Consider the following 12,571-nt stretch of genomic DNA (forward strand, 5'->3'; position numbering starts at 1 on the left):
TGAATGTTGGCCTGTCTTGCTAGACTGGGGAAGTTCTCCTGGATAATATCCTGAAGAGTGTTTTCCCACTTGGTTCCATTCTCCCTGTGACTTTCAAGTACACCAATCAAATGTATATTTGGTCTTTTCATATAGTCCCATATTTCTTGGAGGCTTTGTTGGTTCCTTTTCATTCTTTTTTCTCTAATCTTGTCTTCTTGCTTTAGTTCCTTAAGTTGGTATTCAATCTCTGATATCCTTTCTTCTGCTTGATCGATTTGGCTATTGATACTTGTGTATGTTTCACAAAGTTCTCATGCTGTGTTTTTCAGCTCCATCAGGTCATTTATATTCTTCTCTAAACTGGTTATTCTAGTTAGCATTTCCTCTTACCTTTTATCTAGGTTCTTAGCTTTCTTGCATTGGGTTAGAACATGCTCCTTTAGCTTGGAGGAGTTTGTTATTAACCACCTTCTGAAGCCTACTTCTGTCAATTTGTCAAACTCATTCTCCATCCAGTTTTGTTCCCTTGCTGGCAAGGTGTTTTGATCCTTTGGAGGAGAAGAGGCATTCTGGCTTTTGTAATTTTCAATCTCTTGTGTTGTTTTTTCCTTATATTCATGGATTTATCTACCTTCGGTCTTTGATGTTGGTGTCTTTCAGATGGAGTATCTGTGTGGGTGTTATTTTTGTTGATGCTGAATGCTATTCCTTTCAGTTTGTTAGTTTTCCTTCTAACAGTCAGGCCCTTCTGTTGTAGGTCTGCTGGAGTTTGCAGTAGGTCTACTCCAGACCCTGTTTGCCTGGGTATCACCAGCACAGCAGCACAGGATATAGAACAGCAAAGATTGCTGCCTGTTCCTTCCTCTGGAAGTTTCATCCCAGAGGGGCACCTGCAAGATGACTGCCAGAGGTCTCCTGTATTAGGTGTCTGTTGACCCCTGCTGGGAGGTGTCTCTCAGTCAGGAGGCATGGGGGTCAGTGAACCACTTGAGGAAGCAGTCTGTCCCTTAGCTGAGCTGGAGCACTGTGCTGGGAGATCCACAGCACTCTTCAGGGCTGGCAGGCAGGAATGTTTTAGTTGGCTGAAGCTACACTCACAGTCACCCCTTCCCCTAGGTGCTCTGTCCCAGGGCGATGGGAGTTTTATCTATAAGCCCCTGACTGGGGCTGCTGCCTTTCTTTTAGAGGTGCCCTGCCCAGAGAGGAAGAATCTAGAGAGGTAGTCTGGCTACAGCGGCTTTGCCTAGCTGTGGTGGGCTCCATTCAGTTCGAACTTCCTGGGGGCTTTGTTTACACTGTGAAGGTAAAACCACTTATTCAAGCCTTAGTAATGTTGGATGCCCCTCCTGCCACCAAGCTTTACAGTCCCAGGTTGACTTCTGACTGCTGTGCTGGAAGGGAGAATTTCAAGCCAGTGGATCTCACTTGCTGGGCTCCTTGTGTGTGGGGTCCATTGAGCTGGATCACCTTATTCCCTGGCTTCAGCCCCCTTTCCAGGGGAGTGAATGGTTCTGTCTTGCTGGCATTCCAGGTGCCACTGGGGTATGAAAAATAACTCCTGCAGCTAGCTCTGTGTCTGCCCAAACAGCTGCCCAGTTTTGTGCTTAAAACCCAGGGCCCTGGTGGCATAGGCACCCAAGGGAATCTCCTGGTCTGCAGGTTGTGAAGATTGTGAAAAAGGTGTAGTATCTGGGCTGGAATGCATCATTTCTCATGGCACATTCTCTCAAGGTTTCCCTTGGCTAGGGGAGAGGATTTCCCAATTCCTTGTGCTTCCCAGGTGAGACAGTGCCCCACCCTGCTTCGGCTTGCCCTCTGTGGGCTGCACCCACTGTCTAACTAGTTCCAGTGAGATGAGTCAGGTACCTCAGTTGGAATTGCAGAGAGAGACCTTCTCTGTTGGTCTCTCTGGGAGCTGCCAACCGGAGCTGTTCCTATTTGGCCATCTTGCCAGCCCCTGCTCTGCCTTTTTATTAATTAACAAATAAAATTTGCATATATTTTGGGTTTACAAATTGATGTCTTGACACACCTATACATTATAAAATGATTGCTGCAATCAAGCTAATTAAAATATCCAACACCACATATAGTTACCATTTCCTTCCTTCCTTCCTTCCTTCCTTCCTTCCTTCCTTCCTTCCTTCTTTCCTCTTTTCTCTTTTGTTGGTGCAAACACTTAAGATATTCCTTCCCAGCACACTTCAAGTAGACTGCACAGTATTGTTAACTATAGTTATCATGTTGTACCTTAGCTCTCCCAAACATATTCACCTTGCTTAAGTAAATACTCCATGCAACATGTTCTGACCAACATGTTCTCATTTTCCCTCTTTTCCCAGATACTGGAAATCACTATTTTACTATCAGCTTATATAGATTTTAGTTATTTAAATTCTACTTATAAGTGAGATCATGCAATATTTGGCTTTCTGTACCAGTCTTATTTCACTGAGCATAATGCCCTTCTGGTTTATCCATGTTTTCCAAAAGGTAAGATTTTCTTCTTTTTTTAAAGCTATTTCATTGTATTTACATTTTGTTTTACATTCGTTTATTTATGAACATGTATTTTACTATCTTGGCTGTTGTATTAATACTGCCTTGAACATGGAAGTGCAGATATTGATGTCACTTCCTTTCGATATACACCTTGCAGTGGAATTGCTGAATAATATGGTAGTTTTATTTTTAATTTTTTGAGGAACCTCCGTGTTTTCTATAATGTCTGTACCAATTTACATTCCCACTAACAGAGTACAAGGTTCCCTTTTTTCCCCATATCCTAACTTATACTTGTTATCTTTTGTCTTTTTAATTACAGGCATTCTAAAGGATGTGATATGATAACTAATAATAGCTTGGATCTGCTATTGGAAAACTATTAAGAATAGCAATAACCACTACAATTTGTTTAAGTATGTACCATATAAAAATTTTTCTGATGATTCGTGATGTTGAGCACTTTTTCATATATCTGTTGCCTATTTTATGTCTTCTTTTGAGAAATCTCTACTCAGGTTCTTTGTCCATTATTTAATAGGGTTATTAAATTTTTGGCTTTCAACTTGTATGAGTTTCTTATATGTTTTGGATATTAGCCCTTTATCAGAATTATTGTTTGCAAATATTTTCTCCCATTCCATAGGTTAACTTTTCACTCTGTTGATTATTTCCATCACTGTGCAGAAGGTTTTTAATTCGATGCAAACCTCACTTGACTATTTTTGCTTTTGCTTTTGTTGCCTGTGCTTTTGGGATTATAGGCAAAGAATTATTGCCCAGACCAATGTTAAGAAGCTCTTTCCCCATGATTTCTTCCCGTGGTTATTTGGCTTCAGGTGTTAACATTTAAGTCTTTAATCTACTTTTTTGTATTAGGACACAATTTCATTCTTCTGCATGTGAGTATCCAGTTTTCCCAATACCATTTATTGAAGAGATTATCTTTGCCCTATTGTGTATTTTGGCACTGTTTTTTGAAAATCAGTTGACAGTATTTATTTCTGTGCTTTCTATCCTATTCCATTGTTCTATACGTATATTTTTATGCCAGTATCACTCTGTTTTGATTACAGTAGCTTTATAATCCACTTTGGAATCAGGATGTGTGATGCCTACAGCTTTATTCTTCTTGCTCGAGATTTCTTTGGTTACTTAGAATTTTGTGGTTCTGTATGAATTTTGAGATTTTTTTTCTATTTCTCTAAAGAATCCCATCAGGATTTTGATAGGGATTACATTGAATCTGTAAATAACTTTGGGTAGTACAGACATTTCAACAATAAGTCTAATAATAATTTCAACAATCCAGGAACACAGATATGGTTCTATTTATCTGTGTCTTCTTTGATTTATTTCATCAATATTTTATAATTTTTACCACACAAGGCTTTCACTTCTTTAAGTTTATTCCTAAGTCTATTTTCCTTTCATTGCAATTTTAATAGGATTATTTTCTTAACTTTCTTTTTGGATGGCTTGTTGTTTGTACAAAGAAACATTAATTATTTTATGTTAATTTTTGTGTCCTGTAACTTTACTGAATTTGTTTATTTGTTCTAATAGTCTTTTTATTGTTGAGCCTTTAGGGTTTCTTGCATATATGTTTATGTGATTTGCAAGCAGAGATAATTTTACTTTTTCCTTTCTAAGTGGATGTGTTTTATGTCTTTTTATTGCTAAGTTTTCTGAGTAGGGCTTTTAGTACTATGTTGAATTGAAGTGGCAAGGGTGGGCACCCTTACCTTGTACCACCTTAATATAAAAGTTAAAAGACAAAACTATTAAGAATAGCAATAACCACAAAAAATTGTTAATGTATGTGCCATATATAAAGAACTAAACTCAGACTATAAGAATATAAAGCTATGGAGGAGAGTAAAATTGTAAAGTTTTTGTATGCTATGAAGCTGACTTAAAATAAAAAGTTATAACTACAAGATATTTTATGCAAGCCATGAGGTAACCATTGATTTTCTAGAACATAACTACCATGACTAGTTAAACTAGACTGTATTTATGTGTTTCCACATGCATTACAACAACATGCTATATAATTAATATGACATACCCAGAAAACTGCATTAAGACACAGAAACCTTAGGTCAGGGTTAAGCTTCTTTCAGGTGGGCATACAAAGAGATTACATTGAATTATATAGACAATTCAATTGTTTCTTCATGTTCAGTTGGCTATTAAGCCAAAATAAACCCATCTTTGAATAAACATTTAGTCTAACTAGAGTAGAACTCTAGGATTTCACCTGCTTTTGCTCACATATAAGCTTAATAAAGACCATCATAGGACATTTTTCTATCAGTAAATTTATTGAGTAGTTATCCTCTGGTGTGCAAATTCTATTAGTGCTTGCCTTATGAAACCCCATCTCTGCCTGCTGTCATCTATATAGGAAACAAAAATCAACCATCCTTGATAAACTGAGTCAGGGAGACAACAGGAGAAGATGCTCAGAAAGGAGGTATGTGGTGGCAGCATAAAATGACACATAAAGGCCACTATCAAAGTCTGAGGAAGACTAGTCTATAGTCTAATACACAAAGTCAATTTTTAGCAGGCACTAGATTTGAAGAGTGGCCTATAGGAATTTGAGATTTCACAGATGCATGGTTCTGGCTGATGCAAAGGTCCAGGTTGCAATCATTGGGAGGGAGTGGCTTAAACTGAATGAAAGTGAAAATCATTAGAAATCAAATGGTCAAATAATTCTGCTTCCTTTAAAAATGTCAGGAATTGGGATGGGGGATAAATCTATGAACCAGGCCTCCAAATTCTTCCTAAATGCAGAAGAGTGACCCAGAAACTGAATATCATATAGAGGTGGGCAGACAGGTGTATTACAGCTGGATGCCCTGGGCTTCAGTACATTTTTGTTTAACAATGGAACAGTAATCATTGGGAAATATGCAGCATATATGGCTCTGGGTTCAGAATAGGAAAAAACACTAGAAAAATAAAAATAGCATCTCCTGCTTTCCAGGACATCTTTTTCCTCTTGGTAGTTCTAGAATGTGGAACGATGATACAAATGTGTGAAGAACTTGTTCAAGGTAATGCTTAATTCCACTGGGCACAATGTAAAGGGTGAGGAGAAAGATGAACCCATAGGTGAGGATGAGTGCAGAGGTGGAGGAGCAGAGCCACCGAAGTCACCAGAGAGGCCTGACTTTGAGACTGGGCCCAGTGATTCCCAAGAGAAGAATAGAAGGAATTTACTAGCCTAGGAAAGGTTTCCTACATTTGATATAAATGTCATTTAATGCTAGAATTGACTGAAAGTCTCAGGTGTTATCAGAGTCTGGTCTATCCAGACTTTCCCCTTTGAGGCATAATAAATGATCCATGGCATCCAGAAAGATTTTTGGCAAGCCCTGTATTCCAGCTTGGTGAGCTGTGATCCAGGTGTGGCGTGAGGTCCTAAGCAGGGTTTACAAAGTCCTTCACCATTTATCTTCATCTCCTACTATTTTTTCTGGCATGAGTAAATTTCCAACAACACTCCCCTCTCCACAACCACGTTCCAGATGGGCACAATTTATGTGTCCTCTCTAACGCTATCTGGGGAGTTCTCAATCCAATTCAAGGCTCAACTGAAATGACAGCTCCTCTGTGAAATCTTACGCAACTGCTCCTTCTCCCCCCAGGCTTCATCAAACTCCTCTTTCATGTCAGAAAGTTCACAGAGCACTTCAAACACACTGAAGGTGGCATGGGGAAACTGAATTAGACAAAATTAGAATTAATATGCCCTGAGCCCCCAAATAACATGGCTCATGTCCATTCTAATGGAGAAAGCGTTAGCAAAGTCTGATTATAAATCCAAACATAAACATATATACCTGGCAAATGAGAGCCAACAACATGTAGTGATAAAAACTCCAGACCCAGATTTCTTGGCCTGGAATCTTGATCTACCAGGGATTTACTTGATGGCTTTGAGAAACTTATGTTACTTCCAGGTCCTTCTTTGTAAAAAGAGGATGATGCTAAAGGTATTTAAAACATGTAAGTGTTATGAAAATTAAATGAATAAATTAACGTAAAGCAGTTGGAGGTGCCCTACACTCATGGATAATGTGCAGTAACAGATGGGTGTTATTTTTATTAGAACAACTTTTAAAATCTTCTTTATCCTAATTGAAAATTGATATTAAATTTGTTTACTTTTTTTTTATTTCTGTTCATTATTTTTTACTTTATACTTTTTCTTTTTGGAGAATACAAGTAATAAAAAGTAAACTAAAGAACATTATTAGGAAACATTTCAGTTTTTCCTAAATCTCATATAGCTAATGCTTATTTTCAAATTATGATTTGATATATTTATATTTACACACACACATGAACACACGTGATAATCATTTAAAAATAATTTTATTTCATTATTAGTTAACTAAAATAACCTTAATTGTTTAATAGTTTATGTCATTGTAGTCTATCCATATTTATAAAAAGAGATTTCTGTAAAGTAATTTTAAATAGATGAGGCGAAAATGGGAGTATGTTCAGACAGTATATTTTAAGAAACTTGTACTTTTTCTTACCAGTTCTTGTTCTTACAAGTCTGTATGTTATTACAGACAGGGATTCCTTACTGTCACTTCTTATTTGAATCATGTGGGAATGTAAATATTGGTAGCTTTTCAGACGAAACTGCAAAGTGAAAATGTATTCTGTGTTTTAGTGGGGCTTTTCCCTGCTCTTAAAATAAACCAGCAAGTGGGAGATTTTCAGACTTGAGGTCTATTTATTAGTTAACAGGCTGCTTAAGACAGCATTTGTTCTAAGCGTTTGCCAAATTTCTAAGCAGTTAGAAATCTTACTAACTCAACCCTAGCCAATCCATCACAGCTTCACAAAGGAGGCAGTGAAAAGCATGCCTGTCTCTTGCACTTAAAATTGAAATTAGCCTGATTGGATTGCACAAAGAGTCCTCAGCAGTCAGCCCTGATCGCCTTCAAAGGATTCATATACATAGAAAAAAAATATCCAAAGCTACGAAGAATTGAGAATCTGGCACAAATAATGTCGTCTTCTACTTGGAGCTTTTTAAAAAATCTGCTATTCCAGAAGTTTCCAAACAAACTGTTTTAATACTATATTTATTTGATCAACTTATTTATTTGTATGTAATAGCTACAGGTGGCTCTAAATGTGACTATTCAAATTTAAGTCTATTATCTTTACATAATTTTGAAATATATCTTGTTTAGGCAAGTAAATAAATTATGTTCCTGAAATTCTGCTGTGCTCACTGACCATTTACAGTAGGCGTGGCAAATAGAAATGCATTCATGGCCAGGCAGGAGGTGTGATCAGGGGCAGCAAGCTGGGTGGGGATGTTGTGAATGGAGGGGAGAGTGTTGATTAAAAGAAGCGGCCAATACTCAGCTTCAGCTAATTGTTGCTTTGCATGGGAACTGAAACTCTGGAATTTATCAAGAGAAGACTGAAAATTGGATTTTTATGTGGTAACTTCCATTTTTTCCACAATTTAATTAATTTAAGAAATTAAAGCACTGTGTGGGTCAGCAGAACAAATGAGTCAGTCATATTTATCTTTGGAGCAATTATTTAGCCACCTCTGTTTAATAGTTTGTTTCATAATTAGCATTCTAGAGAATGATCTTGAATTTTTGTGTTTTATAATTTGTTTTTGTTCTTCTATCATAAGACTTTTGGTCAGCCTCTAGGATATTCTAATATAATATGGTGCCATAAATATCAGTTAGTAATATTAATATCTAGATTTACCAAGCTGGTGTCCATAAAGACATTTCACCTCCCCTTCCTCCCTCTTTTCTCCCTTTGTAAATAAGAGTTAATTCGCACTCCTTTAAACAAGGAAGGGAACTAACATTTAAGTGACTCATGTGCCAGATATTTCTCTTCTATATACTTTTATCCTAATGAAACCCTCCAAGAATCCCAGATAAAGAGAGAAAGTCCAATGGTGAATAAATAACTTATTAAATATCAAACATCTAATAAGTAGAATAAAAGTAATTGAAACCAAGATCTGGTGATAGTAAAGCCCAACCCATTTTCATTTTAGAATGCTGCCACTGAGTACAAAAATTTATTTTCTCTTTTATTCTATAGGTAATTCAAGCAATTTTTCATTCTTTTAGACATCGTAAAACAACTGGAAAATAAAAAAAAAGGATACCAATGCTAACACCAGTTTAAATCTAATGAACTAGACTGGGCATGGTGACTCACACATGTAGTCCCAGTATTTTGGGAGGCCAAGGCAGATAGATGGCTTGAGCCCAGGAGTTTGAGACCAGCCTGCGCAATACAGGGAGACCCCATTTCTACAGGAAATACAAAAAAATTTGCTGCGTGTGGTGGTGCAAGCCAGTAGTCCCAGCTATTCGGGAGGCTGAGGCAGGAGAATTACTTGAGCCCAGGAGGTCAAGGCTGCAATTAACAGTCATCGTGCCACTGTACTCCAGCCTGGGTGACAGAGAAGAATGTTGTTTCAAAAGTAAACATAAAAATAAATTTAATAAATTCTAGGATTTCTAATTTGAAGATAGAAGCAGTAAAGAAAATGAGAAACCAAAATAAATTATGTTTGATTAAACCAGAGGTCAGCCATAATTCTGAGCCTAAAAATACGAGGAGGCCACCTGAAGCAGTTGTGAGTAAGCCGGGTGTGATAGGAAGCAGAGCGAGGATGCTCATTGCCAGATCTTAATTAAAAAAATACTAAATTAGGATGATATACTTTTGCAAAATTGAAGAAATCCCCTGAGGTGCTAATACAAAATTTCTTTTTTGCAACAGGACTAATAAAGAAATTCAGGTAGTAGTGGGATCTGCCGTGGACTAAGTTTGATTCCAAGAACAGAGGAGTCAGGACCAGTGAAAAATAGCACAGACGTATTTGCAAAAGCAGTCCTCCCATGTTAGGAAGAAGGGATACTTTTGCACAGTGAACAGCACTACAATTGCTGTCTCTTTCATATGCTACTACACATGGAATTAATGAGATAATCCTGTGTTCCACACATAGTCCTCCCTGCCCCTATTGAATAGAGAAACCCAATTTCACCGTGGTTATCTCTAGATCAATTACGTGTCAATAGATTTACTGTTTTCTTTACCTTTAGTTTCAAGAAGAACTAAATATGCCCAAGTGGTATTTCAACTTCCACTTAATGAAACCTGTCATCTAAGGAAGTTTCCTCCCTTGGGAATTAATATCTCTAAATGGGGAGAACCCAAAGTTTCACAAAAGGGAAGAGAAAGTCTGCAAGTGCAAATTAGGCATAATAGTGCAGGGAGCTCCCTCCCCTTGATTTTCAGATTCATGTGTTTTTGTTGTAAGAGAAATTACATGTTGGTCACTGATTCAAAGTTTATACCACACACTCTAGGACAGCATCCCAACCTTACAGTGTGTTGTTTACCAGCTGGGAGCATTAACTGAGTTACATGATTCCATTCTATCATTTCAGATTCTTTTAGGTGAATAATCCAATTGTTGTAAATCCAATGAATTGCATAAACATGAACCTATTACCACATGTTTTTTTTGGCAGCAAATTGAGTTCCTTAGTCAAAAACAATATTGTATGGGGTATCACGATGGTAAATAACAAATTATTTAAGTTCATGCATGGTAGTACCAGCAGAATAATTACAAATGTAAAAGGTGAACTGGTACCTGAAATAAGTAACTATTTCAATGAGGACAAATTCCCTAAGGGATGCGTCTCAGTGTCATCAGTCTGCAAGTTGACTGGGTATTCCCTGAGGGAAGGTTGTAATATTAGCCTTAGAGTTGTTCTACATTGGTCCAGATACAATTTGATTATGTAAAGTCATGAATACATTATATTCTTAATGTCATGTGCATTTGTCCATGAGCCCATTGAACAAGTGTCAGTTGACTAACATTTATTACACAACATGTCATTTTATGCATATGATTACTCCTCTTCAGTGGATTCCCTCTAATGAGAATTTTCTTGGGATACAAGTATTTTCATACTTTGTGTCTATTTTAAGAAGTCATCCTCTCATCATCCATCTTTTAATATTCTTCCTTTCAATTCCCAGATCATCTAGCCAAACTGTTAGCAGCTACTCATGAATCAGGGTCCACTTCTCGTAAAACCACTAGGTAGGTAAGTGAACCAATGTGGGAAATTTGTCAGCTTCCAAGCATGTTTAGCTATCGAATGGACCCGGAGGATCACTGAGCCAACTGTGAGACAATCAGGTAAAAATTTCATTATCATTTGACCCCCCAAAACCTAAACTGTTCTTTTTATTTTTAAAAATATCAAACTATTCAAAAGTAAAGAGAATAATATATCAATTCTCCATGTATCCACTGCACAGCATCACAAATTTTAAACCATGCATGAGTTCATATTTTGAATAGAAGGATCCAGGGGACAGGGGACACTAAAAGCCCCAAATATGGTCATGTGTCGCATAATGGTTTTTTGGTAAATGCTAGGCTGCATACTTAAGTGGTCGCTTAAGATAACAGAGCTGAAAAATTCCTACCATCTAGTAACACTGTGGCCATGATAACATTATAGCACAATGCATTACTCATGTGTTTGTGGCGATGCTGGTATAAGCAAACCCATTACATTTGTTAGTGGCATTAAAGTTAGCACGTATAATTATGTACTGTATGTCATACTTGGTAATGATAAAAAATGACTATATTACTAGTTTATGTACAGTTGATCCTTGAACAGCATAGATGTGAAATGCATGAATCCACTTATATGCAAATTTCCTTCTGCTTCTCACAACCCTGAGACAACAAGACCAATTCCTCCTCTTCTTCCTCCTCCTCAGGATGCTCAACATGAAGATGCGGATGAAGACCTTTTTGATGATCCACTTCCACTTAATGAATAGTAAATATATTTTCTCCTCCTTATAATTTTCTTCATAAAATTTTCTTTTCTCTTACTGTAAGAATACAGCATATAATTAACAAAGTATGCATTAATTGGCTGTTTATTTGATCAGTAAAGCTTGCATTTAAGAATAGGCTATTAGTTAAGTTTGGGGTAGCCAAAAGTTATATATGGCTTTTCAACTGCACAGGAGCTGGTCCTCCTAAACCTTGCATTATTCAAGTTTCAACAGTATTTTACCATACCATACATTTTATTGGTATTTTAGAGGGTAGTACTTCACTCATTAAAAAATATTAACTATAAAACACCCTCAGGCAGGTCTTCCAGGAGTTATTCCAGAAGAAGGCATTGTTATCATAGGAAATGACAGCTACATGCATGTTTGTGCCCCTGAAGACTCTGAGGACCTTTCACTGGGACAAGATGTGGAGATGGAAGACAGTGATATTGATCATCCTGACCCTTATAGGGCTAAGCTAATGTGTGTGTTTGTATCTTAGTTTTTAAGAAAAAAAAATTAAAACATAAAAAAATAAAGCTCCCCTTCCTGTGTCCATGTGTTCTCATTGTTCAGTTCCCACCTATGAGTAAGAATATGCGGTGTTTGGTTTTTTGTCCTTGCGATAGTTTGCTGAGAATGATGGTTTCCAGCTTCATCCATGTCCCTACAAAGGACATGAACTCATCATTTTTTATGGCTGCATAGTATTCCATGGTGTATATGTGCCACATTTTCTTAATCCAGTCTATCATAAATAAAAAAAAATAAAGCTTATAGAATAAGGATATAAAGAATTCCTGTACAGCTGTTCAATGTGTTTGTGTTTTAAGATGTGTTATTATAAAAGAATCAAAAAGTTTAAAAAATTAAAACATTTATAAAATAAAGTTACGATAAGCTAAAATGAACTTGTTAAAGAAAAAAATGTTTTAATACATTTAGTGTAGCTTAAGAGTACAGTGTGTATAAAGTCTACGGTCATGTACAATAACATCCTAGGCCTTCACATTCACTCACCGTGCACTCACTGACTCATCAGAGCAACTGCCAGTCCTGCAAACTCCATTCATGGTAAGTGTCCTATACTGGTGTACTGCTTCTTTTTTTTTTAACTTTTGTTATATACATATATATTTTTTTTCTTTTTTTGAGATGGAGTTTCATTTTGTTG

At 36.8% G+C, this 12,571-nt stretch overlaps 1 protein-coding gene and 1 long non-coding RNA gene across 1 annotated transcript; one reads left to right on the forward strand and one right to left on the reverse strand.

The window, feature by feature from the left end:
- The window catches only part of NKAIN3 (sodium/potassium transporting ATPase interacting 3), a 1,176,366-nt gene that overhangs the window by 735,191 nt on the left and 428,604 nt on the right, over positions 1-12,571 (reverse strand).
- Positions 2,819-11,879, forward strand: LOC134737160 (uncharacterized). Its single transcript, XR_010121805.1, has 4 exons — positions 2,819-2,900; positions 10,573-10,735; positions 11,332-11,393; positions 11,714-11,879. It is a non-coding gene; the product is annotated as an uncharacterized lncRNA (long non-coding RNA).

Source organism: Symphalangus syndactylus, chromosome 7 (genome assembly GCF_028878055.3).
Source record: "Symphalangus syndactylus isolate Jambi chromosome 7, NHGRI_mSymSyn1-v2.1_pri, whole genome shotgun sequence".
Lineage (NCBI taxonomy): Eukaryota > Metazoa > Chordata > Mammalia > Primates > Hylobatidae > Symphalangus > Symphalangus syndactylus.